This window comes from Crocuta crocuta, unplaced genomic scaffold (genome assembly GCF_008692635.1).
Source record: "Crocuta crocuta isolate KB4526 unplaced genomic scaffold, BGI_CrCroc_1.0 scaffold190, whole genome shotgun sequence".
Classification (NCBI taxonomy): domain Eukaryota; kingdom Metazoa; phylum Chordata; class Mammalia; order Carnivora; family Hyaenidae; genus Crocuta; species Crocuta crocuta.
Window position 1 is genome coordinate 7,513,897 of NW_027527955.1, and position 26,248 is coordinate 7,540,144.

The 26,248-nt window shown below is 42.3% G+C and overlaps 2 long non-coding RNA genes across 5 annotated transcripts; one reads left to right on the forward strand and one right to left on the reverse strand.

Moving 5' to 3' along the window:
- Positions 1-21,503, reverse strand: LOC144222142 (uncharacterized). 4 transcript variants are annotated; one of them, XR_013332316.1, is made up of 6 exons: positions 21,090-21,503; positions 14,677-15,052; positions 12,074-12,242; positions 6,981-7,043; positions 6,627-6,779; positions 1-571 (listed from the first exon to the last, which is right to left on the reverse strand). It is a non-coding gene; the product is annotated as an uncharacterized LOC144222142 (long non-coding RNA). The 4 variants fall into 4 exon arrangements; XR_013332315.1 differs by lacking the exon at positions 1-571 and having other exon boundaries at positions 5,325-6,779; positions 12,074-12,223; XR_013332314.1 differs by lacking the exon at positions 1-571 and having other exon boundaries at positions 5,325-6,779.
- On the forward strand, positions 6,808-8,060 carry LOC144222144 (uncharacterized). The gene is made up of 3 exons (XR_013332318.1): positions 6,808-6,894; positions 7,473-7,534; positions 7,974-8,060. It is a non-coding gene; the product is annotated as an uncharacterized LOC144222144 (long non-coding RNA).
- Positions 21,504-26,248: the final 4,745 nt, after the last annotated feature.

A 26,248-nucleotide genomic window follows, 5' to 3' on the forward strand; every position in this document is an offset into this window, starting at 1 on the left:
TTTTGCTCTTTGGTTCACGGCTGTACTCCAGTGCCTAGAATAGGTCCTGACATTCTGTAAGTGCCCAGTGAACATTAGATCATTGGAAGAATGAAGGGGTGGCAGTGAGCAAGCAGATATGTACTTGATACTTCAGTTCATATAATTTTAATGTCATGGATATTAATTCTATCAGGTGATGCTGGATTCCTTTACTTATAATTCTCAGTGTCTAGACATGCATGGCTTTGAAGACTGGTGCTCCTGTTCTCTGGAATCTGACCACGTTACATCAATTCATTCAATGCCCAGCAATCGATTCTTGGTAGACTCATATTTCCAAGAGAGTGAATCCATTCACTGTCCCTCCAATTCTTACTTCTTGTAGCATAATGTGATGGGGATTGCAATAAAGAATCAAATATCACCTAACCCATGTTATTCACTCCCCTTTCATGGGTTCTTTGATGACCTTTGATTCATTAGGTCACCTCTCATTCTGGAAGGAAGTCTTCATCTCAAATGCTTCAGTCACACATGCATTCACCGTGCTAGATGAGCCGGTTTTCTTTTTTTCCCTTAAATCACACATCTACAGGAACAATAGCAAACAAAAATTCATCAAAGGAGAAGAGAGTTACTTATTTATCATGCTTTGTTACTTTTTGGCCACTCTGAAAAATATTCATTTTATTTTATTTTTTTAGTTTTTAATGTTTTATTTATTTCTGAGAGAGAGAGAGAGAGAGAGAAAGACAACATGAGCAGGGGAAGGTCAGAGAGAGAGGGAAATACAGAATCCAAAACAGTCTCCAGGCTCTGAGCTACCTGTCAGCACAGAGCCTGATGTGGGGCTCGAACCCACGAACTGTGAGATCATTACCTGAGCTGAAGTCGGACGCTTAACCGACTGAGCCACCCATATGCCCCTGAAAAATATTCATTTTAAAACTAACACATAAAACCAGGGAATAGGTAAAACTACTCCTCTGCATTGTGAGGAGTAGTGAGCTTGAAAAGAAAATTAAAATCTATGGAAACACTAAATGAAATAAGTGAAATTATGCATTCTGGTGAAGAATTAAATTTAACATACACCTCAGAATTTTCAAATTATGCCTCTTGGAATTAAACAAATGGGCGGATTGTTTCTGAATTGCTTTCAAACTTGGGGACATATTTAGGTGTCATAGGAGGCATATAAATGAGTGTATCTGCGTAAATCATTTGTTCCAGTAAGATGCCAGTGTGTGTTAAGAATAGGAATTACTTACAAAAATATTAAGCCACCTTGGAAATTGATAATACATATGCAGTGGTAGCACCAAGATCTTTTTAAACACAGTATCCAAACTGACCATGCAAGGCCATGTGAAGGTCTTGACATTGAAAAAGGAAGAGAACTGTAGGAAAGAAAGAATTCTTCGATGAGCAGTAAATGAAATTGTTACGTCATTACCTTAAGAGTATCTTCAACTCCCCTATGACCCAGCAATAGCACTGCCAGGAATTTACCCAAGGGATACAGGAGTGCTGATGCATAGGGGCACATGTACCCCAATGTTCATAGCAGCACTCTCAACAACAGCCAAAACATGGAAAGAGCCTAAGTGTCCATCAACTGACGAATGGATCAAGAAGATGTGGTATATTTATACAATCGAATACTACATGGCAATGAGAATGAAATCTGGCCATTTGTAGCAACATGGATGGAACTTGAGGGTGTTATGTTGAGTGAAATAAGTCAGGCAGAGGATAGATACCATATGTTTGCACATATAGGTGGATTAGGAGAAACTTAATAGAGGACCGTGGGGGAGAAGAAGGCAAAAATAGTTGGGGAGAGGGAGGGTGGCAAACCATGGAGGCAAACCATGAGAGACTCTTGAATGCTGAAAACAAACTGAGGGCTGATGGTGTGGGGGAGAGGGGAAGGGGAGTGATGGGCATGGAGGAGGGATGAGCACTGGGTCTTATGTGGAAACCAACTTGACAATAAACTATTTAAAAAATAGTAAATAAAATAAAATAAGAAAAAAAGTATCTTCAAAAGCAGAAATATGGTAGCAGCAGCAGTAGCAAAAATCATTAAGAGCTCTCATTGTTAATGAAAAACAAGGCACCATTAAAAGAATTTCATCATTTTTTGGAGCTAATGTGTGATTTTTATTTTTTTATTAAATTTTTAAAGCTTATTTACTTATTTTGAGAGAGACAGAGACAGCACAAGTGTGGGAGGGACAGAGAGAGAGAGACAGAGAGAGAGACAGAGAGACAGAGGGAATCCCAAACAGGCTCTGTGCTGTCAGCATGGAGCCCAATGCAGGACTCAAACCCACGAAACTGTGAGATCATGAGCTGAGCTGAAACCAAGACTTTTAACTGACGAAGCCCCCCAGGTGCCCCTGGAGCTAATGTTTTAAAGGTAAGTCACCCAGCAATGTCTGCACAAATGAATGGCATATCCATATCTACTTAAGTAAGGTACATAGTAGCCTAGAAGGATTATAGAAATTCTCACCTCAAAACCAAATCTTGAATGGGAGTTCTCTGCACGATCTTTTCCACGTTTCTGTTATTCTAAAACTCAACTAAAAATATAAAGTGTAATTTTATAAAGCCTTTAGATTACATGCATGTTAGAGGCGATTGAAATTTGGTAGAAGTTGCAAGGGTAATATTCCAGAAGTGTATGCAGAATGCCCTTGGGCCCTCATCTCAGCAATCTATTAGAGCCTTATGGAGAAAATTAGGATTTTCACAGAAGTTTGAAGGAACTGAGAGGGTTGATGATGGGTGAAGTCGGCCCCATGGTTTATTTCAAAAGAAGACTCCCAGGTAGCAGTGAGGAGCGTGGACGGTGGGGCTTCTCTAGGCATTAGGAAAAAAGAACATATAGATCCAAGAAGACACTAAGTAAAGGAACCCTGCTCCCTAAAAACCAACTGTGACATTCTGGACATTTAGTCTGGGCATTGTGGACTATAATGTTGCAATTGGTGAAATGAATAAAAATCGACTTACTTTTTAATTGCAAGGTCATAAGTGGACTTAACACTTCTGATCGCCCCGAGCTTCTAAACAATTTGACTAGTTTCAAGTTTAAAAAAACTTTAGTGAGCAGTCAAAACACAGTACAGTGTTTTGGTACCGTTCTTGTAAAAATTAACCCCAAAGTGGAGGAAGGCATTGGGCCATTTGTCTCAGCTCGCAGCTCGTGGGTCTGCACCAGCCATGAACCGAACCCCCCCAACCTCGCCTCCCAAGTGGACGCTGAATTGGTGCTCACTCCCAGACAGCTCTCCAGTGCATAGCAGATGTAACTGCCCAGTTATGACCAGCTTCTAGTAGGAAATGCCAAGGAGGGGGAAATCGGAGTCTGAGATATTACTGAGCCCCGAATTATATGAATATGGAATAGGAAACTTTTTTTGGTCCACTGGTCTTTGAACTTTTGTTTTTAATAGCAAGACATGTTTATGAATTAAATATTATGCAGAATCCCAAATATAAAATTGATAAGGCAGAGCGGATCGACATGGGAATAGGGGAGGGGCCTAGAAGTCCAACTGCCTCAAGTCACCCTCTCTCTAACTTTGGGGTACTTCTTGGAACAATTGGAGCTGAAAACCATCGATACATCTGACTCCCAGAGATGTTCAATGACTGAGTCAAGACGCGTAGCAGTGCCACCAGGGCTAGACCCAGAACGACTTCCCCTGGGGCGTTTTCCCCACCACATCATTTCCCAGACCACCTCTCTAGCAACTCTTTCTTAATAAACCTCCACAGTGGCGCCTGGGTGGCTCATTGGGTTAAGTGTTCAACTCTTGGTTTTGGCTCAGGTCATGATCTCGCAGGTTGGGAGTTTGAGCCTCGACCGGGCTCCACACTGACAACATGCAGCCTGCTTGCGACATTCTCTCTCTCCCTCACTCTCTGCCCCTCCCCTGTTCGCTCTCCCTCAAAATGAATACATTAACAAAACAAACAAACCCTCTACACACCTGAGCTGAAGGATGTGTTAACTAACCTTATTGTGATAAACATTTCACAATAGGTATGTGTATCAAATCATCACATTGCACACCTTATACTTACACAGTGTTATAGGCCACTGTATCTCAGTAAAGCTGGAAAAAAAATTAAAAAGGACTGGGGCGCCTGGGTGGCTCAGTCGGTTGAGCGTCCGACATCAGGTCATGATCTCATGGTTCGTGGGTTTGAGCCCCGCGTCGGGCTCTGTGCTGACGGCTCAGAGCCTGGAGCCTGTTTCAGAGTCTGTGTCTCCCTCTCTCTCTGACCCTTCCCTGCTCACGCTGTCTCTCTCTCTCTCAGAAATAAATAAAACATTTGGGGCGCCTGGGTGGCTTAGTCGGTTACGCGTCCGACTTTCGCTTAGGTCACGATCTCGTGGTTCGTGGTTTCGAGCCCCGCGTCGGGCTCTGTGCTGACTGCCAGCTCAGAGCCTGGAGCCTATTTCAGATTCTGTGTCTCCCTCTCTCTCTGACCCTCCCCTGCTCACGCTGTCTCTCTCTCCTAGAAATAAATAAAACACTGAAAAAAAATTAATTAAAAAAAGAAATAAATAAAACATTTAAAAAATATTTTAAAAAAAGAAAACAAGAAAAAAGGACAAAGAAAGCCTTCACGGTGCCTCTTTTAGAGAAACAGACGGAGCCCCACAGGTAGGGAGAAAGAGGAACACACTAGGTGTCACAGGGTGGGATGGCCCTGGGTGAGACATGACACAGTACAAAAACCCCGATGGAAAAGGCACACGGTGCCTCGACACACCTGCCCCTGAGCTCCTTGATAGTGAAGCCAAATCCTCGTTCAGAGCTATGTTTCCCAGAAGACATGAAGGGCCCCTGACCAATTCTCAGCAGGCATCCCGTCCTGCTGGTATCCGTCAGTGTGGCTCAGGGCTGCCGGCCTTCCAAGGTCACAGTCAGCCCTCTGAGAGAGCCTTTGATTTAATGCGGAAGGGAATTCCCACTGGCTGATTAAATATTTTGATATTTTATCATTTTCCTGCAGCCAGCAGCTTTTGGCGTGCAGGCTATTTTTATGAATGCAATAAGTAAATATTATGGGGTCAGTCACAGAGATGAACTTGGACCCACGAGCCTGGGGCTGGAAAGCATTAGGATTCACTAAAAAAAAAAAAAAAGTGGGAATAAAAAAGTAAAATATTGACGATTTGAAAATACTTGCAAAGCATTGCAACAGTGCATCCAAAGACCAAATTCAATATAATTAGAGCACTAAAAGCAAATCGATTTTATATAGTGATATATCTTGATATCCAAGGAATCTAATTCATTTTATTTCAGGTTTGCAGCATTTAACAGAAGAAAGAGAAGAAGCAGGGTTACACTTTCACGTTAACAATCATGAGTTTTGTTTTCCACATGGAACTAGACCTTTCCAGACTCTTCCACAAAGCACAACAGACAGATTCCTAAGATGCTAAGCCACTACTCAGAGTTTCCAGGGGTGCCAGGCCACTTTCCAAATGGCCCTTTGGAAAATACAAGAAAGAAAAAACAAAGTGTGGGCCATGGTGGTGTTATGCTCCAATGCCCTCTTGAGTGGGAAAGCCTCGATGATCTGCTTGGAAGCTGATGTCACAAAAATCCTCCTTGACACAGGGTGAGTCACTGCAGGAAATGTATTCCTTCCTGGGAAACCACTAACCCTCTGTAGGGGCTCTGCCTGTTTCACAGCCACCCACCTGGAAATCCCCGGGGAATCCACACTTAGTGTATCGGTCAGCGGCTCCAAAGCAAGACGCTTCCCCAAAGCATCTTTTCTGCTTTTCTCTCAGCTGCCCTTGCGGCCGGCTCAGGTCAGGATGAACACGAGGAACACTGCACAAATTCATCTGATATGCACTGCTGATTTATTTTTACACTACCTTTCTGTACCTACTCTCTGGATGCTTTGCCGTTTGTCCGTCTGCTACATTGGCCGACTGTTCAAGTCCAGATCATTTCACAATCTTTCTGATTGGCAAAGGGCTTTTTTTTTGCAACACACCCCATAAATTTTCTTCTCCTTTAGGTGCTTTCAACACTGTTTCCTGTCATCTTCAAATCTAAGTGCTCAGCCTAACCCCAGGTAATTAACAAAGTCTTGGTGCTAGGCATCTAGCAGGAAGTTGATAAATATAGTGGCAGGAAGGGAGAAAGGAAGGAAGAGAGGAAGGGAGAGAGGAAAGAAAGAGAAGGAGAGTGGGAGGAGTCAGCCCACATTCCTCCTGATGATTTGGAAATACCTGGGGGGCATCCTGATTGAAGGCTGTACCCTGTGACAGCCCAGGTGAGAACCCCCCCCAGCAAGGCAGTGCAGTGGAGGCAAGATGTCAGAAAGGGCATGTCAGGAAGCAAAGGGCTGACCAGTCAGATGGACTATGAACGGGGCCGACTTGCCAGGACAATGGTGTGACGTGGCAGCGCTGCTCCAGGCAGGAAGGGGTGCCGAAGCTCCCGCCACGTGCCTCCGCTCTGGTCCCCCCACAGTGCTTCCCAGGATCTCCGGAAACCCTGTTTCATTAGCACATCCTCTCAAGATGATCCAAATGGAATGAAAGCTTTCTGGAGTCTAAGTGTGGTGGTGTCTTCCACTTCCTTTTTGCCTACCTGGCCTGTATCTGGAACAGCGAGAAATGATCGCACAGGTTGAGAAGATCTCTGACGTCACGGGCGAAGAATGCTCTCACCACCCCACCTTCCTCCATGCCTGCTGGCCTTCGTCACCAACACACACTTCCCGTGAGAGCTGGGTTCTCAGCACTGTGAAAGAGGATCCCATAAGGAGACTGTCTGCTTTCTATGAGCTGCCGTAGAACATTGTACGGTTGTTTTCTCTGATTGGAATGTGGAGCACCGGCTGACCGTCTGTGTTTAGGTCATCCTCGGAGAAGGTTTGGTGGGCTTTCGGAAGAGGGGGTTCTGAGATTGTGTGAGGAGGAACCCTGTAGGGGACATACTTACTTTAGTTCCAGGAAATGAGACTCTCTTGACTTTCCAGGTAAATTCTTCAATGCTAGGACATAGCTAGGGAGGGAATGGAGAGAAAGACAGAAAGACAATAATTTTTTGGCGAATCGTGTACAGTTAAGGGCAAGTTTTATTGTCTAAATATGTTAGTAGATCTTTGACGATCATTCTAATACATAATGAGATGAAATACCAAGTACCAGGCAATGTTAATCTCTCAGCCCTTATAAGAAATCTATAAACTAGTATGTTTTTAAAGTTTATTTATTTATTTTGAGAGAGACTGAGACAGTGCGAGTCAGGGAGGGGCAAAGAGAGAGAAAATCCCAGGCAGGCTCTGTGTTGTCAACACAGGGGCCCCTACCAGGTTTGAACTCATAAAACCGAGAGATCATGACCTAAGCCAAAGCCAAGAGTCAGGCGCTTAACCGACTGAGCCACCCAGGTGCCCCTAAACTAGATTCATTAACTATCACTGTTTTACAGATGAGGAAACTGAGGCTGACAGAAGTGAAGCAAAATGCTCCTGGCCACGCAGCTGGAAGATGGTAGGACTCGAATTTTTTAATTGGTTTCTAGTTGATATTCTATTCTCTTTGCACTTTGGGTCACATATATATATAACACAAACCTGGTAAATCCTGTTATATAAATCCCGTTTCAAGATTAAAACTAACAATTGCTCCCCTCCCCACCCCCCCCACCCCCCGATTTTANTTTTGCTCCTTGCATCTACAACGCCCACCTCTGGAGCTGGCTTGCTTCCACACTACATTATGCCACTGGATTAACTGAAACCCCTGTACCCACCTCGAGGTTCACCTCCCAGCTCACAAGCACAGGTGCACATCAGCTCACAGAGATGTGCTATTTCCGTAGGTCTGGAATCCTGGACTACTACCTCCAGCTTCTGCTGATTGAGTTAATATGTGCAAGTCAAGTTCCACCCCCTCCCCCATTTTCTGTTTCTCCCCACATATTATGCAGGACCTTCTGGCCCGTGGTTTCCAACTTCATCACCGTTTGCCTTATGGAAGGAAATCATGGAATTCTAGAGCCATCTTCCAGGTGGACTGCGCTCTGCTTTTGGGCATTTGTGCAGGGCGCTTCTGCAGGGAGCTGCTGGAAGCCAGTTTAGGTTTTGTTCACCAGTTTTTCTTGACTCCACTCACTTCTGGCCTCTATGCCCACGAGATCTTGTATAAGACTCAAGCCCGGTGCCTATCCGTGGCTAACCCCAGTCCCTCAGTGTGTGAAAGGATCTCAAGAACACCCCTTCTCTGGCCCCCAGAGAAGTTTCCCTGAAAGAGACGCATATTTCTTCAAATTCTAACAGTTGTAATGTCTTATGCAAGTAACTGAATTGCCGAGCTTGTGCCCATCTTGGAAGGGACAGAAAACCTGAAGGCGCTCATGGCGATGGTATTATCCTGTCCTTGCTCACTGTTTCCACTTTCAAAATATGTTAAAACAACAATAATAATAAAGCTATTCCAAATATGCCAAATCTAAAATATCTGCACTCCCAGACTCCACTATTGTGACTGTTTCTCGTTGATATTTTATAATGTTATCTCTTTTGGCCACACATCCACATACCACCCTGGGTTATTTATGAAGATAAATCTTCTGCCGAGATCAAAATTGACAATTATTTTTTGCTGCGTCTAAATTTATTTTTGCTACCTTAAAAAAAGATTTTGAAAATATTTTCCAGTAGGTTTATTTGTTTAAAGAAGATTTTGGTAAAGAAATTACTCTGAACAAAAAAATATATACATATCTTTTGGGTTGTCAGCTATCAACTGGCACATATTTGGAATTTCTTGAATTATTCAGGAGCTGACAATTGGGTTTTGGGATTATTTGTAACCTTGGCAGTGTTACTATGTTTCAACATTCTCAGAGTATGTCTAAAAATGAAACTCCAGTCATTAATTTCTGGCTCCTTATTGGCATGGGTTTATTAACAAATCAAACTTCACATTACCCTGATTTTGTGAGCTTTTTTTTTTCATCACCTCTGAAGTGGAAAGAATAATACCTACTTTATCGAATTGCCATGAGAATTGAATGACATAATATAGGTAAAATAATGATTACCCATCATGTACTAAGTGCTCACTAAAGGGAGCTTGAAAATACTGCCTAAACAGTGAAGTTTAGGGGCGCATGGGCGGCTCACTTGGTTGAGCGTCCGACTTCGGCTCAGGTCATGATTTCACAGGTCGTGGGTTTGAGCCCCGCGTCAGGCTCTGTGCTGACAGCTCAGAGTCTGGAGCCTGCTTCCGATTCTGTGTCTCCCTCTCTCTCTGACCCTCCCCTGCTCATGATGTGTCTCTTTCTGTCTCTCAAAAATAAAAATGTTAAAATAAATAAATAAACATTAAAATATTTTAAAAAATAAAGAGTGAAGTTTAAAATTAATTGGGTGACGACAATTTGTGTGCGTGTCTCCTGTCCCCACAAGCCTGTGTGCTCTGAGAGGATGCTCGGTGGCCTCTGCTGACCTTCACGTCTTCGCCAGCTTTCAGCCTGGTCCTGACACAGCGCTGTCCCCCAGTGAACAACGGTAGCATGAAAATCATATGAACTTCCACCTGCTACAGTCTCCATGGCACAGATAAGTAGTTGCTCATTGTTGTCTATATTTAGAATTGATTTCCTTTCTCTAGACACAAAGAAAAATTTTAACTCCAATTTAAAGATCCTGTTTTTATTTTCTCTTCTATTTAAGAAACTGAAGCCGAAATTCTAATGTGAATTCAGTAAATGAGTGTTAAATAAGTTCACACCTAAAAGAAAGTCGGCAGATAAATGATGTCATCGGCTTTTCCGAGGAGAGGTAAAATTCAGACAACTTGGGAGAACAGCAGGAATTTGTTATTTGCTTTGGGGCTTGTCTCAGAAACAATGAGCTCCAGTCTGGACGGCTGCAGTACAGCTAAGAAAAGATTTGACCTCACGCGCGACCGCATTGACCGCTCTGCAGGGAGGAGGCCAAGTTCATCAGGCCACCTGCTTGAAAGAGTCAGTGACAAGCACATTGGGCTTGAACATGTTGCTTTTGCTCCATAAGGAGTATATTCCCCTGCTTTTTACCTAATAAGTGCTTTCCACCCTTTAAATGAATATAAATAAATGTATGGGCAAACGCTCCAAACTAATTTACAAATATTACCTGGTGCTATTGCAATATTCTAAGTGTATTTGGCACAGACTTAAATTTTGTGGGTGTGTGTGTGTGTTTAAAGAAAACCTCAATTCATAGGACCCTATCAATATTAGACTAACGGGTATCTCTAACATCCAATATATGCTGTGAACAGTGCAAAAAAGGCTAACAGTTTGGCACAAAAGGGTAAGAGGAAGCATGCTATGGCTCTGGAATGGAAGATTGGGCCCAATTTGTGCAATGCTGTGCTTCTGAATTTAGAATATATTTTATCTTATAAGACAAGATGGGAAATACGTTTACCTTAAAAATGAAAAGCAACCTAAGTATTGGCTACGTGGAAAGCCACGATGGAAAGTTTCCCTGGCTGAGAACAGCTTTATTGGACAAGTGTGCCCTGCGAGCCAGGAGTGGGAGTGGCCACCCACAGGCTGAGTATTTGTCATTCTTTGTCCTGTGGTCCAAGAGCCACTGGAGCCTTCTGGCAAAGAAAATGGCCTCATTGGGTCTGTGCTTAAGAAAGGCCTGTCAACAAGAAGAATTAATTTGGATAAGGAGCAATTAATGTATTTAATCTTACCCCATAGGTAGCTCTTTTCTTTTTTCTTTTTTTAAATTTAATTTTATTTTTTAAAAAAATTTTTAATGTTTCTTATTTATTTCTGAGAGAGAGAGAGAGAGAGAGCATGAGCAGGGGAGGGTCAGAGAGAGAGGAAGACACAGAATCTGAAGCAGGCTCCAGGCTCTGAGCTGGCTGTCAGCACAGAGCCTGACATGGGGCTTGAACCCACGAACTGTGAGATCATGACCTGAGCCAAAGTCAGACGCTTAACTGACTGAGCCACCCAGGCGCCCCAGGTAGCTCTTTTCTAGATAGAGGAGACAATCCCTATTCAGTTCCACCTGGACACTTGTCAGTTTGGGGAAAGGCAGTACTCTCCGGTTCATGGGACAGGTTCCTGTGACTGCAGATGGCTTCTCCCACCCCCAAAGGAGGGTGGTCTTCTTTTAGTGCCCTTGCTTTCTAGGAATTGGGCCATAAGTTTATTTTCACATTTCAGAATTCAAGACCAAGGCTGTGTGTTTCATAAGACACATTTCCTGAACCCCAAGCTGAGTATCATTCTCATGAATATTACAAATTTGTTCAAGAAAGTGAATTCTTATCTTTTGACCCAAAGTACCTTCCAGAATCTGCTGGTATCTGAGCACATTTCTCCCAAATCAGATGCATTTCTCTAAAAGAGAAATAGCAGCCAATGGTGCAGTGCGTCCCTCAGAGTTCCAGCAGGAAACAGATGGCCCTCCCAAACTGAGGAAGTAAGGAATGTTCATAAAAGAGTAAGTTACAGAGGTGCGGAAAGATCTGGGCACATGCACAAAGGATGGTGAAAGACCTTGGGACTAAAAGAGCAGAAGGTGATGGTGATTGGTTAAGTCCTTTCTTCATCACGCCCAAGTCTGCAGGGAAATGGGCCAGTTAAGCTCTCAGGGTAGGTTGTTACTGGCAGAGGGTCACTGGAGAGCTGTGACACTGGGTGGAAAGATGTGGCCACATTGTGTCCACTGCAGGAAGGGAATTAAATGCATCGCCTCCCTCTCCTCCCACTGGGGCTGAGAGCTCATTGATGTGGCTCGTGCAGATCAGCCTGCTGGACACAGACTAAGACAGGGAGGGGTGGGGAATGTGTCTGGAGGGCGAAGAGAAAATAGCCAGCTCAGTGCAGTTTGGGTGTGCAGTAAATCTGCATAAGATAATAGCGATGGGACATCAGAAAGATGTTGGCCTAGGAAGCTCCTTCATCCGGTCATGGAAAACCGTTGCCCAGATGGCAACCGGGTTAGACCCAAGTGGCGGCAAATTCAGTTCCCAGTTCCACTCTTCAAATCAGAGGGAGAGAGCAGAGCTTACCTGCAAATTGCTGTGTGCATCTGTTCTAGCCCGGCTGGGGGTTCCTGAAGAACTGACTTGCTCTCACTTTCTCTCATCACTCAGAACACAGGCCAGAAGAGCTGCAGGCTTTGTTTATAAAAGCAACCAGGGAAAACACACCGTACACACCTGGGGCAACAGATTCTCACTGGAGACATGCAAGAGACCATTTAAGGCTTGGAGGACAAAGTGGGGTAAGACTGTCTGGGAAATCAGGAGATTCAAAAGCAGCTGTTTATATAAGGGAATCTAGAAAGTCACATGCCTACCCAGGTAAGAGAGATGCTCACAAAAATCTGAGAACACTTTAAACTTTTAGCTAAGGCTAATCCCTAGGCTCAGAGCAAGCCTAACTCAGGGAGTAGTAGCCCAGCATAGAGACGATCGGCCAAGGCTATGAGTGGGGAATGCCTCCTCAATCCCCCACCTCACCACTGGTATCTCTACCTCTGTCTCTATCTCTATCTCTATCTATCTCTATCTCCATCATCTCTATCATCTCTATCTCTATCTCTGTCATCTCTATCATCTCTATTTCTAGCTCTAGCTCTAGCTCTATCTTGGTGTTTTTGTCTATTTTAGCTCTTGTCATTCTAATAAAATATCAAACTGTGTTAGCTCAACACAAACTAAAGTAACAGAGACTTCAATGAACCCACAAGGCAAGGAATAGACTTTGCAAAAATAGTCTGGAAAAGTCACAAAACAAAGGGACTATCACAGTCTTCAATAATCAAAAAAAGCAAGCCCTGGGGAAGGGGAGAAGTCTGATTTCCAAAATCACCTTGTTATAATAATGTAACACCTAATTTTCAATAATGATGACAACAACAATAACAACAAACCCAGGAAAATATGGCTTATTGAAGGGACAAATTCCTTTAATTTGTGGAAACAGACTCTATCTGCAAGAAAGTTGACAATGGACTTAACTAGACAAGGACTAAGACAACTCATTTATTTATTATTTATTTATTTATTTATGTATTTAAAATGTTTATTTATTTATTTTGAGAGAGAGGGAGAGAGAGAAAGAGCATGTGTGAGCAGGAGGGGCCCTGCTGCCAATGCAGAGTCCAACATGGGGCTCAATTCCATGAACCATGAGATCATGACCTGAGCCAATATTGAGTCAGATGCTTAATTGACTGAGCCACTCAAGTGTCCCCTAAAATAACTCTTTTATTTTATTTTTTTGTTGTGAATATTTTATTTTATTTTTTCCCTTTTTTAATAGTTTATTGTCAAGTTGGTTTCCATATAACACCCAGTGCTCATCCCCACAAGTGCCCTCCTCCATGCCCATCTCCCTCTTCCTCCTCCCCCCCATACCCATCAGTCCCAGTTTGTTCTCAACATTCAAGAGTCTCTCATGGTTTGCCTCCCTCCCTCTACTCCCCTATTTCTCCCTTCTTCTCCCCCGTGGTCCTCTGTTAATTTCCTCCTAATCCTCCTATCGTGCAAACATATGGTAACTGTCAGAGGACTCTAGATGCTGGCGAGAATGTGGAGAAATGGGCACCCTCCTACACTGTTGGTGGGAATATAATCTGGTGCAGCCCCTCTGGAAAACGGTGTGGAGGTTCCTCAAAAAATTAACAATAGAACTCCCCTATGACCCAGCAATAGCACTACTAGGAATTTACCCAAGGGATACAGGAGTGCTGATGCATAGGGGCATATGTACCCCAATGTTCATAGCAGCACTCTCAACAACAGCCAAAACATAAAATAACTCTTTTAAATACGCTCAAAAAGCTAGGGGAAAACATGGACAAAGAACTAAAGGAAATGAGGGACATAATATATTTAAAGAATGAGAATATCAAGACATGAAGATTATAAAAAGGAAATAAACAGAAATTCTAAAGTGAAGAAGTGTAATAACTGAAATGGAAATTCCACTAGTGGGTTGCAACAGCAAATATGGACAGGCAAGAGAAAACAAAAACAGAATATGAAGGTAGGACATCTGAAATTCTCAAGTCTGGGGGGAAGAAAAAGGATGAAGAAAGTGGACTGAATCTAAGGAATTTATGGGATACCATCAAGAAGATCAATATTGGCAATATCTCTAAGATATTGTGGGGTCAGCTCCAGACCACAGCAATAAAATGAATATCCCAATAAATCAAGTCAAATGATTCTTTTTGGCTTCCCAATGTATATAAAATTATGTTTACATTACACTGTATCCTAGTAAGTGTGCAATAGCACTAGGTCTAGAAAAACAACATACATACTTGAGTTAAAAAATATTTTATTTCTAGGGCACTTGGGTAGTGCACTTGGTTAAATGTCTGACTCTTGATCTCGGCTCAGGTCATGATCTCGCAGTTCGTGAGTTCAAGCCCTGCGTCAGGCTCTGCAGCTGATACTGTGAAGCCAGCTTGGAATTCTGTCTCTCCTTCTTTCTGACCCTCCCTTGCATGTATGCACTCGCTCTCTCCCTCTCCTAAATAAATAAATAAATAAATAAATAAAATCTTAAAAATTAATTAAAAATACTTGATTTCTAAAAATGCTAATCATCACTTGAGTTTTTAGCAAGTAGTAATATTTTTGCTGGTGGAGGATCTTACCTTGATGTTAATGGCTGCTGACTGATCAGGGTGGTGATTGCTGAAGGTCAGGATGGCTGTGAAAACTTCTTAAAATAGGACAACAATGAAGTTGGCCATTAATTGACTCTTCCTTTCATGAATGATTTCTCTGTAGCACACCATGTTGTTTAATAGCATTTTACTCACATTGGAACTTGTTTTTCAAAATTCAAGTCATTCCCCTCACATTCTGCCACTGCTTTGCCAAATAAATTGGTGTAAAATTATAAATCCTTTGTTGTCGTTTTAACAGTCTTCACCAGGAGTAAGTTCCATCCCAAGAAACCATTTTCTTTGCACAGCCATGAGAAGCAGCCCCTCTTTTGCTAAAGTTTTATTATGAGGTTGCAGCAATCTGAAATACATGAGTATACAAACCCAAGAAGCTCAACAAACTTTAACTAGGATAACCAAAAGAGATTCACATCAAGACACATAATCAGGGCACCTGGGTGGCTCAGTCGGTTAAGCATCCGAATTCGGCTCAAGTCATGATCTCACAGTTTGTGGGTTTGAGCCCTGTGTAGGGCTCTGTGCTGACAGCTCAGAGCCTGGAGCCTGCTTCAGATTCTGTGTCTCCCTCTCCCTCTGCCCTTCCTCTGCTCACGCTGTCTCTCTCTCTCTCTCAGAAATAAATAAAATCTTTTTTTAAAAAGACACATAATCAAACTGTCAAAAGCCAAAGTCAATCTTTTTTTTTTAAATTTTTTTTTAATGTTTTATTTATTTCTGAGAGAGAGAGAGAGAGAGAGAGACAGCGTGAGCAGGGGAGGGCCAGAGAGAGAGGGAGTCACAGACTCTGAAACAGGCTCCAGGTTCTGAGCTGGCAGTCAGCACAGAGCCCGACGCGGGGCTCGAACCCACTAACCGCGAGATCATGACCTAAGCGAAAGTCGGACGCTTAACCGACTAAGCCACCCAGGCGCCCCGGGAATCTTGAAATCAATAAGAGTGAAGCAACTCATCAGAGACAAATGATCGTTAATAGGATTATTCTGCAGTTTCTCAGCAGCACTCTTGCAGACCAGAATGCAGTGGGGTGATATATTTAATAAGTGCTGGAAAAAAAAAAAAAAAACACCCTCAACTGAGAATTCTCCATCCAGAAACTAGCCTTCAAAAGTGATAGAGAAATTAAGACATTTCCAGAAAAACAAAAACTGAGCAAGTTCATTACTACAAAACTTGCTCTACAGTGGATCTTAAAGGTAGTTCTTCTTGGAGGATTTTTTTTCCAATACTACCAAGCAGTGAACTCAATTCTAGGACTGTCAGATTCAATTGGTTAAAGGCTCAGTCCTATAAAACTCTGCCCCCACCCGACCTCCACTGACTCCCCCACTTCAGATATCATTCACAAGTACAGGTTGTCACCTATGTTCTGATGGACTGGCTAGAGATCAAAATGTTCCCATGATCCCCTCCTTGGGTTTTGTTAAGTTACTAGTATGGCTCATGGAACTTAGAGACACATTTTACTTTCTAGATTACTCGTTTATTATAAAAGGATAAAACTCAAGAAGAGCCAGATGGAGGAGATGCATAAAACCCACTCAATCCTCTCTAGACATCTCCGCAAGGTTACTAACCCAAGAGTTCTTTGAACCCATCCTTTGGGTTTTTACAGAAGCTTCACTTACATAGGCATGATTGATGAAATCATTGGACATTCATTCAAACTCCAGCCCCCTTTCCCTCTCCGGAAGTCAAGGAGTGAGACTGAAAATTTTAGTCCTCTATAATTTTGGAGTTAACTCTATTTTTAATTTAACTTTACTTCAGGATGTATGAGGCAAATACATATAGCATAATTATAAATCTATGTAAATGGGCATATAATGTAGAAAGATGTAATTTGTGACTTCAAAAGCATTAAGAGCAGTGGATATTATAGGAGTAGGGTTTTTATGCAATTAAAATTAAGTTTGTGTCAATTCAACTTAGATCTCTATAACTTTGAAAGGCTATATGTAATCACCATGGTAACAATAAAGAAAACCTCTATAGGATATACACAGAAGGAAATGAAAAGGGAATCAAAACATATCACTACAAAAACTAAACACAAAAAGAGGCAGTAATGCAGGAAATAAGAGACAGAAAATGCTATAAGACATATAGAATACAACAAAATTGCAAAAGTAAGTCCTTCCTTATCAGCAATTACTTCAAATGTAAATGGGCTAAACTCTCTAATCAAATGGCATTGGTTGGCAGAATAGATTTTTAAAAACTGAACAATATGCTGTTGACATGAGACTTACTTTAGTTCTAAAGTCAGACTTAGTTGGAAGTTAAATGGTGCAAAAGATATTTTTAATAACCAAAAGAGAGTTGGGGTGGCTATCCTAATATTAAACCAGAGAGACTTTGAGTAAAAAATTACTGTAAGAGACAAAGGTATATACTGATGAAAGAGCCAATTCACCAAGAAGAGAGAAAAATTATAAAAACATATGATATACATGTTTTCAGAGCTCCAAAATGTATCAAGCAACAGTAACAGAATTTAAGGGAGAATGACTCTAAGATAATAGTAGGAAACTTTCAAAAATGACCAGAACAAACAAGCAGAAAATCAAAAAGGAAACCGTGGACTTGAACACTACAGACCAACTGAACCTATCAGACATACACAAAACACTCTACCCCACAACAGCAGAATACACAGTTTTCTCAATTGGACTTGAAATACTCCGCAGAATGACTATATGGTAGACCACAAAACAAGTCTTAATACACTGTAAAAGACTGAAATCATATGAAATTTCTTCTCTGATCACAGTGGAATGAAGCCAGAAATCAGTAACAGAAGGAAAACCCACAAATATGTGGAAATTAAACAACATACTCTTAAGTAATCAATGAATCAAAGAAGAAATCACAGGGACCTTAGAAAATACCTTGAGACAAATGGAAAGGAAAACAAAAATACAACACACAAAAACTATTGGGATGCAGAAAAGCAGTGCTAAGAGGGAAATTTGTGGCTTAAATGCCTGAATTTAAAAAAAGAGAAAGATCCCAGATCAATAACCTAGACTTACTCTTTATGGAACTAGAAAAAGAAAAGCAAACTAAACCCAAAGATAACAAAAGGAAGGAAATAAGCAAAATTAGAGCAGAGCAAAATAGAGAGTAGAAAAACAATATGGAAAAACCTGACAAAACCAAAGTCGGTTCTTTGCAACAATCAACAAAATTGACAAACCTTTAGCTAGATTGATGAAGGAAAAAGAGCAAAGTCTCCAATAACTAAAAGCAGAATCAAAGAGAGTGTTATGATCATCTGTATGCCAACAAATTGGATAATCTGAACAAAATGGACAAATTCCTAGAGATGCACGTCTAGCGAAACCAAATCATGAATAAATAGAAAATATGAATAGATTTAAAACTCATAAGAAGAATAATCAATATTCAAAAACCTCCCAATAAAGAAAAATCAAGGGCTAGATGCTTTCACTGAAGAAGTCTACCAACATTAAAAAAAAAAAGTTGATACGACTTTTCAACTCTTCCAAAAAATTGAAGGAGATAACATTTGCTAATTCATGCTACAAAGCCAGCATTAACTTGATAGCAAACCCAGAAAGGAGGTTACAAGAAAAGAAACTATAGAATCAATATCCGTTTATGAAGACTGATGCAAAACTACCTGACAAAATACTAGCAAACTGAACTCAACAGTAGTATATTAAAAAGATTATATGTCACGGCCCAGTGGAATTTACTCCTGGAATGCAAGGATGATTCAATGTACAAAAATTAATCAATGTAAGACACCACATTAACAAAATGAAGGGAAAACTCCTCATATGATCATCTCAAGTGATACAGAAAAAGCATTTGGCAAAATAAGAATTACAACTTCGCTTCATTTGGGACGTGCTATGAGCTAAGGTCTACGTTAGGCATTTAATAATGTTTTAAATCCTCAAGGTAACACCCTAACATATGTACTATGATATTATTGCATCCCTCATACATATGAAGAAACTGAGGTTCGTTCTTCAAAAATTGAAGTAATTTGTTAAATCATATATACGCAGTAAGCTGCATCTTCTAGATTTTCATATTACAAAGCCTAAAGCATTTCTAACTGTGGTTTGTGGTTTTTGCTTCTGTATCTAAGGAGAATCAAAATGAAGGTACAAGAGTTGATTTGCAAAAGTCACTACCCAGCTTGATGGGCTTAGGAAAATGGCCTTTGGGCTCTTCGTCTCTGTCCCCATCCCCACTGGTAACAAAGTGCTAGGATTTTGATCGAGTATTAACTTTCGTTGCTGAGATGGGAGCCTGGCCCACTTCACTCCAATACTGACTTCAGACTCCTGGATGTTGTACCTTCCCTTTCCTGGTCTGTCCAGGGTGAGAATGGTTCATATGGAACCGGCAGCCTTAAAATGGAACAGCATCATAGCAGCTGTAGAAGCAACAGAAAACAAAACGGAAATTCACAAATTGAGAAAGCTGGAATCAATTTGGTCTTGACTCAGAGTCATACTCTGTCTCTCTAAAAGATTGATGCCAACTCACTGAACTTGAGTTATAAATAAAACTCAGAATTAGAGTTTCCAATTTTTAATGAGTTTTAATCGGTATATTGTTTAATTTCCCAGCAAATTGATGAAATGCAGACTTGCTAAATTGTAAAAACGCCTGCGACATTTGTTTACTTGGACTGTTACAGGAAAAGAGCCCTTTTAAGATTATATCCTTTCTGTAGTAAAACTCGACAAGACGCTTCTGCGGACTTCTGACTTTGTGCATCCTAAACTTTTACACTCACTTTCCAACCCGTTACTTTGTTTTAGTGCCACAGCGGCTGGGGAGGCACTGTGCCTGTTGGGCCAGGAGTCCCAGCTTTGTAAGTGACATTTCCAGACTAGGAAGTAGAAGAGCGGATGAGGGTCCAGTTTTTGTGACAGTCGGAGGCGAAGGGGCATTCGCTTCGCCTAGCAGCCTGGGTTTTTCTCAGACTCAGAGACATGAGGTATCTGGGGTGGAGACATTGGTATGTGAACTAGTTTTCCTTTTGCTTCCATTTATTGCCCTCTGCTCTCTGATAGTTTGACAACGTCCCTCCTCTACCACCGGAAACATGCATAGAGATCATCCGGTGACGGTGACAGGAGAAGCTTTCAGTGTTATCCAAGCGAGTAAAGCACTTAAATGCCATATATGATGCTACTGCTGGCTGCTGTATAGAGCAGGTGTAATACTATACCAGTTTCTTAATTCCAACCCAACTTCTCTTATGTGAGCCTGGCCTATTAAAGATAAAGCGCACCTCCCTTAAGGAAATAGAAGCTCAAAAAAGGGAAAAAAAGAAAACGTTACGAAGAAAAAGACAACTTTCCTTTATATTTCACACCAGGTCAGGTGACTTCTGCTATCTTCTCTAGGTTGAATACTTTAACCACGGGAAATAGAGCTGCATGCCTTCAGCAAGAAGTTTCCTATCACTGAGAAAATCTGCTTATGAAGTTTGCCAGAAGCTGTCCTGCCTCCCAGCCAAAACGACAGACCAGTGAATCCTAGGCCAGGGGGTGTGGGCAGCTTATCAGGTTCTCATCTCTGAAGGTCGAGGGTATAAGTAGGTCACAGGCAAAGGCACTGGTGGCCTCTTTTCAGTCCTGCCTTCAGGTTGAGGTAGTTCGGGTTCTTAAGATAACCTCTGGCAGCAGTGGGGGGATGGGGGGAGGGTAAGGGGAGGCGACAAGTTAGCAGGGAGCCCCAGAAGCCAGGTATCCCTGATCGCGAGCAACGAGGGCGAGGAAAAAGCTCGCTCGTGCTAATTAGAACCCCGTGGTACCATCCCTTCCCTACCAAAATATTTACTAAGCCTTTAAACCGGGCAACTCCCCAAAGATCGATTCTGCCCTCTGGGGTTTTTCAAACTCCGTTCCACCCTTGTGAGTCGTTGGAGACCGAGACGATGTCCTAGCATGCAGAGAGTGCTGGCCCCCCGCCCTCAGACAGGCCATGCCTGTCTGCGTGTCTCAGTTCTGACCACTAGTGAACTCGGCTGTCAGCAGTAACTTTTGTTCAAGTTCAGATCTGGAAATATCTCTCCTTTATTCTCCGTTTTCCCTCAACCCACTGCACACTCCCGTGTGAAAGAAAGCCTTTGTATAGCCAGAAGTAAAACGCTGCTTCAGAGCGGTCCCATGCCAGGGGGTGGCCGGCATTCTGCAGAATGGAAGAGGAATGTGCCCTTTTTGCTTGTATAACCATCGTGTCTAAAAATAGCAGAGATACCCCTTGCCATACTGGTGATACACAGACGCATGGGTGATGAATAATCCTACTGACAGTCATTTTGGGATAAGCAAGAGAGAACAGTGAGTAAAAACTGATCCCAAAATACAAAAATGAGTATCACAAACCTCGAAAGATGTCTTCACCGTAAACTGAGGTTTTTGTTCCTTGATCGATTCCTCTGCCCCTTTATTCTTCATTTCTTAAAGCCTGGAGAATTGCCCTCATTCACACCTTCTATGCAACAGGCTGCTCCATGGGAGCACTTATGGTCCAGGGAGCACTCCCAGGCATCTGACAGCTGGGCTGGAGGAGGAGCACGTTCCCAGGGCCCAGCACCCAGGTCTTCCGAAGGTGGAAGAGGTGTGAACCCACATCCTTCTGGTAAAGACTTACACTTCACAACAATAAACCCACTTTCACAATACGTAACTTAGATTTTCAGGGGACTCTGAAAACAATCGTTTCTTGTAGTCATTTCATCACGAGTTTAGGATATTCCTACCAGCAATGCACTCATTTTCAGTAAACGGGAAAACCAAAGCAAGAAATACTCAATCGAAGTGGAAAAGTGCATAACTTGACTTCTTTTCCTACTTACTACCAACAAGTTTTTCTCCTTCTCATTTCGATTACAAGCGTACACACTGATACAAGGGCAAGCATCTTGCCTTTTGGGTCTAGAGTGTTTTTCATGATAACAGCCCAGGGAGCCCCAGAGTGGGATGACTTAGTAGTAGTTAAAGGTTAACAAGATGAGTCGATAGGCCCACTGATGTCTCTGAAGAAAGGGCCGCATCCTGCAACGTAGGCCCAGGGGTGAAGCGATAGGAACCTCCTAGCTTCTCTCCAAATTTCCAGACACAGCAAGTGTCAGGCACATCTGCAGCCTGGGGGCAGAAGCTCAGCCAAGTCACGGAGTAAAGGATGTTCAAAGCTGAAGGCACGTCATAACTCCCAGAGGCCAACTTCCTTAATTTACCACCGAAGACATGTAGCTTACCTGTGGTCCAAGAATATTTACAAATATTCTATACATTGTTAATCATTTTCATATACATTATGTCATTTGTTCNCAGTTTTTAAACCCAGGGCTCTTGTCACTGGGTTATGCAACCTTGTCAGCACCTTGAGCAGGACATCCTCCAGCAGATATTTACCCTATGCTTTCTAGATGTTTGGGATTGTGCAGAGCTCTGAATCCTGTGTTCCTGCTACAGCTAAGTCATTAATAAAATGTTGTTGAAAAATTGTAATGAACATTATCTTCTGGTCGTTTTTAATTTCTTTGGGGAAATAAATACAAGGACTGGGATTTTCTTCCCCTTCATTTTCCCGTGTAGGTAAGGAAGCTCATTTTGGCTTACCACGTGAAGTTGGTACCAATGCCCCTGACACAGATAAGCAAAATCTCCTGGGAGTCACCTGGGAGAGTACCTAATCCAACTCTGTCCTGTTTAGAGAGGAGAAAATTAACACCAGGAACTTCAAATAAATTCTCCAGGGCCACACGGCTCGCTAGATGCTGAGCCAGGACGAAAATCAAAACATCTGATTGACAGTTCAGTTTATGAATACTTTTCTTTTAATTTTTTAATGTTTATTTTATTTTTGAGAGAGAGAGAGAGTGTGTGTGTGTGTATGTGGGGGAGTGGGGGAGGGGTAGAGAGAAAGAGGTGGGGACACAGAATCCAAAGCAGGCTCCAGGCTCTGAGCTGTCAGCACAGAGCCCAGTGGGGAGCGGGGGGCAGCTGGAACCTATAAACCCTGAGATCATGACCTGAGCCGAAGTCAGACATTTAACCAATTGAGACACCCAAGTGCCCCAAGAATAGTTTGTAGCCAAGCCTAGTTTGGTTGTGTCATATTAATACATCTTTTTCCAAGACAGCTTTTTTAAAAAGATAGGATAAAAAGGGACATTTTTAGGTTGAGGTATATAAATATATATACGTATACCTGATCCAAACTTACAACAGGAAGATTAACACTTAAGCACTTTCATCCAAAAGAAGATGAGAAAAACCAGGAGCATTTCTGTTCTCAGTTATATTTGTCCTTCCTAATCAAAACCATGTGAGAAGCTAGAAAAGAATCAGGAACGCAGCGTGATTGCTTAAGACAAAGAAGGAACACAGAGAAAGAAACCTGAGGGAACAGTGAAGCAGAGACCCAGCATTATTTCCAACATTTGAGCACTCACTCACACTTCCAGTTCTTCATCAGATAAGAATGTTTTGCGCAAATTGGGCCACTTTATGCTGCACAGGAAAGTCTGTAGCTGTGCTCTCAGCCCACCACTTCCTGTGGGAGTCCACAAAACAGGCTCAGCCCTTCCATTCCTTTGACTGAAATGCTTCCAAGCCCGAGGAGGAACCTCATTGCTCATCCTGCCATTTGGTGGAAAGGAGTCCACGGTCAGCCCCTGACAATCATTAGGGAAGTATTGTCCATTTCTCAGGTGTTTTCTATCCTCTGTGTGTGTGTGTGTGTGTGTGTGTGTGTGTGTGTGTGTGTGTGTGTGTGTGTGTTTGCGTGCCCATGCCTGTGCGTGACAGTAAGAAAGCTTAACCTTCTTTTGGCTCCCTGAACTCCAATTACTCACTATTCATGCAAGTTAATTTTTTGTAGTTGTACTTGTAAGTTTCCTTTTTCCATGACAACTCAAGCAAATGTTAGGTACAGGAAAAGGTCTCTACCTGCTTGGAGCTGACCTCCGTCCACAGTCCCTTTCCAGCAGGGCTCCAGAACCTTGCATTCAGGGTGCAGAGATAGGAAAAGTTCACTGGGACGCTGCCTGCTGACGGTCAGTCTTTGGATTTTCATTCTTAGCTCAACTGTTCATGAGGCGAAATGATAAAGAACACATAAACGATACGGCGTCATTTAATTTGTTTTAAAACAATATTCAAAAACGTTTCGATCGTGATCATCTTCAAACTTCTTCCCAGCAGTCCTCTGACCTACTCTTCTTTTCTCCTGCTTCCCCTCCTCCCCGATGACCCCTATGCCAGTCATGGGACCCCATAATTTGTTTTCCACGTGCCTCCACCACCAGGCAACTGCTAGCAAGTTCTGTCACCCTAGTCACCTTCTTGATTTCTCAACAGGTCTGACATGGGAAGAGGACTCATCTTGTTCAAGCCCCCTNGTGTGTGTGTGTGTGTGTTTGCGTGCCCATGCCTGTGCGTGACAGTAAGAAAGCTTAACCTTCTTTTGGCTCCCTGAACTCCAATTACTCACTATTCATGCAAGTTAATTTTTTGTAGTTGTACTTGTAAGTTTCCTTTTTCCATGACAACTCAAGCAAATGTTAGGTACAGGAAAAGGTCTCTACCTGCTTGGAGCTGACCTCCGTCCACAGTCCCTTTCCAGCAGGGCTCCAGAACCTTGCATTCAGGGTGCAGAGATAGGAAAAGTTCACTGGGACGCTGCCTGCTGACGGTCAGTCTTTGGATTTTCATTCTTAGCTCAACTGTTCATGAGGCGAAATGATAAAGAACACATAAACGATACGGCGTCATTTAATTTGTTTTAAAACAATATTCAAAAACGTTTCGATCGTGATCATCTTCAAACTTCTTCCCAGCAGTCCTCTGACCTACTCTTCTTTTCTCCTGCTTCCCCTCCTCCCCGATGACCCCTATGCCAGTCATGGGACCCCATAATTTGTTTTCCACGTGCCTCCACCACCAGGCAACTGCTAGCAAGTTCTGTCACCCTAGTCACCTTCTTGATTTCTCAACAGGTCTGACATGGGAAGAGGACTCATCTTGTTCAAGCCCCCTGGTCCCCAGAGTTCTACTCTTCTCTTCTGGTTCTTCCTTGAGGGTTTTCTCTGGGGGCCCCTGTCCCTCACCCCAATCTGAATCTACTCAAAGGAAAAACACTGCTCTGCGTGGAGGGTTCTTTGGGCCAACAGAGAGCCCCAGAGTCTCCTGGTCTCCCTGCAATAAAAACAAAAACAAAAACAAAAAAACCCTCATCCCAGAGCTGACTGTAGGCTGGCACCACATTATATGAGAACCAAGATGGTACCTCTTTGCTCAGGGATGGAGGCCTGTGAGATGAAATGGTACATCCACCATCCACACAGTTAGTGCAAACCACAGGACCCAAAAGACACAGATCTGAACTTTCAGTCCATTTTCTTTCCAGCTTCCAAGTCCTGGTAAAACCGAGCTGCAGGGAACATCAGCAGAGTGTCAGTGGGAAAACTTCTTGCTCAGAGGACTTGGTCTTTTGGTTTTTTATTACATTTCTTACTGAAGAGAAGGAATTATTTATTTTCATTAGGAAAGCTGAAGGAGTAAAAACCCAGAAACCCTGGGTGGGGACTGTATAATTTATAGAGAATTCCACAGAGGGCAGGGCACAGGAAAAGAGAATGACTGAAGTGACCAAAAATTCCAGAAATGAAAGGAACCTAAAGACTTTCGTCATAAATATCAGATTCTTAATAATCTGAAGTTATTCTTGCTTAGTGTTTTCAACATTTTTAAATGCATGTTACTCCACGATGCTTTTTCAGCAAAGCCTCTATGTATCCCTCTAACCCCAGATTTTGAGTAATTGCTCTTGTATTTGGGATCATGAAAATATGCACACTTACAGATTCTTTTGTGTCTCCAGAGGGACTGGGTACTTCCCTCATCACATCCACTGAGGAACCCTGTAGCACAATACCACAGAGGAAGAAAATGCTGAGACCCGGCCTCCCTATAGGTGGCTAGCAGTCTTCCCAAGATAAGAACACATTTCCTGTCTTCTAGTCAAGAGCTTTATCCTCCATAACATTCTGTGTCCCTAGAGTTCAAGTGTATCAAAAATATGAGATGTACTTGGAATTTTCAATTCTTCAAATTCCTTAAAGTGCTCAAAATATTTCCTTGGGGAGAGTTATTCTAGTCATCTTCTGGGAAACAAGCACATAGTATATCCATCATCCAAATGGCTCTTTAGTCAGAGAGAGAAGCTTTGATGTTAAAGCAGAGAACAGAGCCTCAGCCACAGTCTCAATCTGCCTCTGAACTAAGGGGAGGTAAGTGAATGAGAATGAGGCGCACATAAAAGAAGACCCCCATGACCAGTTGAATTTGGCATGGTAAAAAATGGTGAACGCATAGCCCAAAGCAGCATAACGCCTAATTTCCAGACTTAAAATTTTAAGAATAAAACTAATTGGCCAAGTGAAATGAGAATTATTATATGCTTATAAGTGCCCCAGGAATCTTTAGAAATTGAAGCAACACTCTATAATTAATACATATGGGATTTTTTTTAAGGA